Below are 2500 nucleotides of genomic sequence, written 5' to 3' on the forward strand. Positions count from 1 at the left end.
TACATATATATACTAACACATATCTACTGTGTACATTGGTATTTTAGAAATAATCCTTTGAGCTGGTACTGATATTCAGTCTAGAAATTAAAATTTTTATACATTTTGTGCTCCCTATTTTTCAGATTATGTGAGTAAAAGATGTTTTTTAAGAAAGATTAATTGCAAGCAGATTTCATGTAGCAATGGGCATAATCATATTTGACTGATGGGTCATAATTACTAATAAAATTTGCTGTTTTTGAATATTTGTAAATGTTCTATTCAATGATAGAAAAGCAAAAAAATTATTTTTAGGACAGTGCAGAGCAGGAAAAAACATACTATATGTCTATTTCACAGATTATTCATCTTGTTTGTTTGATTTTGATAGATTTGTTAATTGTATTTATTTCTTGAATACACATTCATCAATATCAAAATTTCCTCATATGTAAAATGGAGTTTGTAATGAGAATAAAACAATAATAAAAAAAAAAACAGATGTTTAATTTTCCTTTTGTTAAGATAGAACCATTTAGTTGTCTTATGATTTTTTTACATGGATAAATGGTAATGACACTGAAGTTAGGCACCATTTATTTATTTATTTATTTTTTTTTTCATTTATTTATTATTATTTTTTTTTTATATAAAAGCTGTAGAGAATATATGAATAAAATTGAATATCTTCACTGAGCAAGAGATGGCTTTGTCCAGTTTCATTTATATCTTTGTCAAAAATGCAAGTATTTCTTATGAATATATAATGATGATATTCATTATCATTCATACGTTTTTCTCTATATTTGTCACAATAAACAATGTTCATATGATAGCTTTTACATGCCAGTTTTACTGTAATTAACAGTATATGTTTAGAAAAAAATAAAAAATAAATAAATGTGGAAGAATTTTGGTTTTAGATCAATTCGGTAAATGCTGATTCTAAAAATGTCTTATCAGCTGTTATGTATCATAGTGGAACAAGGAATAACTAAAGCTGAATACTTTATAAAGTTGAACCACCAAGTCCTATATCTCCCCCGGTAATTTTTCATACACTTCTAGATGAGACCTAAGGTTCTAAAGATCTCACAGTAAAAGCTTCATGGCAACAAGTTATTCAAAAGGAAAGAAAAAAAACTGAAAGAACTTGTACTTAACTCTATTTCTACTCAGATGAGAGTCAAGAGCCTAAGATTTTCCCCTTTGCTTTTCCTTCTCTTCTCCAACCCCTTCTGTCCACCTCCAAAGATGTGAGAGCTACTGAAAGGATAAAAGGCTGGCTTTGGGTCAGTCCTGAATGACCTCAGGAAACATTTTTCTTCCCCACATACTCTAGGCTTACAATGGCCAGTAATGATTTTGTAATTTTGGTAGGGGCATTGAAGCCTGTCCCTTTAACTAGCCCTAGTAACATTAACTTTTCTGGTTCCCTGACCCCTGGCTCTCCTTTGATCATGACACTGAACATGCCTACTTCCCTCTCCTCAATACCTGCTGTCAGCTTAATCTATTCCAAAACGTAGGTTACCCTAGGTTATTCAGAAAACATTTCTTCCTCTCCCAATATCCTCCACTCCTTTTCCTCCACAGTCTTCTTCATTTTCAACCCCCTCCTCCCTGTGTTCCTGCCTAGGGTCACACCCCTTAATACCAGAACTTGTTTCCATCTCCCCAGCTGATTGATGTGTCTATGACAAGGATTGATCTATCTGTAAAAATGACCTGCTTACTTGCCTGATTGACTTTGAAGCAGTATCAGTACAGTGCTACACTATTCCTCTCAGAGACACTACACCAGTATTTCCCAAATTACCTTCTGTAGACTTGACCTCTCCTATAAAGTTATATTGGTGGAGAGTCCCACACTGTCTGACCATACTGACCCTTTCCCCATCAATCTCAGAAATGTGGGCATTTTGGCCACCCTGCTAAGCACTGCCGCTCCACAACCCACTCCTCCCCATGTGTGCAACCTGGCCAAGACTGTTCAAACAGCCCGGCACAATCACACACGTGCCAGTTGTGGTGGCACCCATAATGTATTTTATAGGGGCTGCTTTACCTGCAAGTTCAAGTCTGAGGTAGTAGTCCTCAGATTCAAACTTGGCCTCACTTTATGTGAGGCCAGGCAAGAAGTATGCCAACAAAGTTTTTCTCTTGATACCTACTACAGTACTGCCTTCACTTTGCCCCTCGTCCTCCCCTCAATGTTTCTACATCTCCCGTAATATCTCTTCCTCCTTCTCCTTATGTTCCCATTTCTAACCCTTCCCTCTCCCATTCAAATTCTTTTGGCATTCTTAATCTAGACACTCCATCTCTACTCACTCTGCTCATTGCATCAGACAATCTAAATGTTCCATCCCATCTTCTATAGCATGCTCTCCTACATCTACTTCTTCCTCTGCCCCTCAAACGTCTGTCCCCTCTTCACCTCCTCATAAGAAAACCTTTGTTTCTCAGACCTCCCCATCCGACTCCATTTCAGAAAATTGATGGCATTCAAGCCTAT

General features: G+C 36.4%; 1 protein-coding gene across 3 annotated transcripts in view; it reads left to right on the forward strand.

Annotated features, from left to right (window-relative positions):
- LOC125025836 (STING ER exit protein-like) overlaps window positions 1-480 on the forward strand; it is a 14126-nt gene extending 13646 nt beyond the window's left edge. For all 3 annotated transcript variants that reach the window (XM_047614131.1, XM_047614113.1, XM_047614123.1), the window contains exon 5: window positions 1-480. This exon is cut by the window's left edge and continues 423 nt beyond it. The gene's annotated coding sequence lies outside the window, so the exon portion shown is untranslated.
- Window positions 481-2500: the final 2020 nt, after the last annotated feature.

This window comes from Penaeus chinensis, chromosome 1, assembly GCF_019202785.1.
Source record: "Penaeus chinensis breed Huanghai No. 1 chromosome 1, ASM1920278v2, whole genome shotgun sequence".
NCBI lineage: Eukaryota > Metazoa > Arthropoda > Malacostraca > Decapoda > Penaeidae > Penaeus > Penaeus chinensis.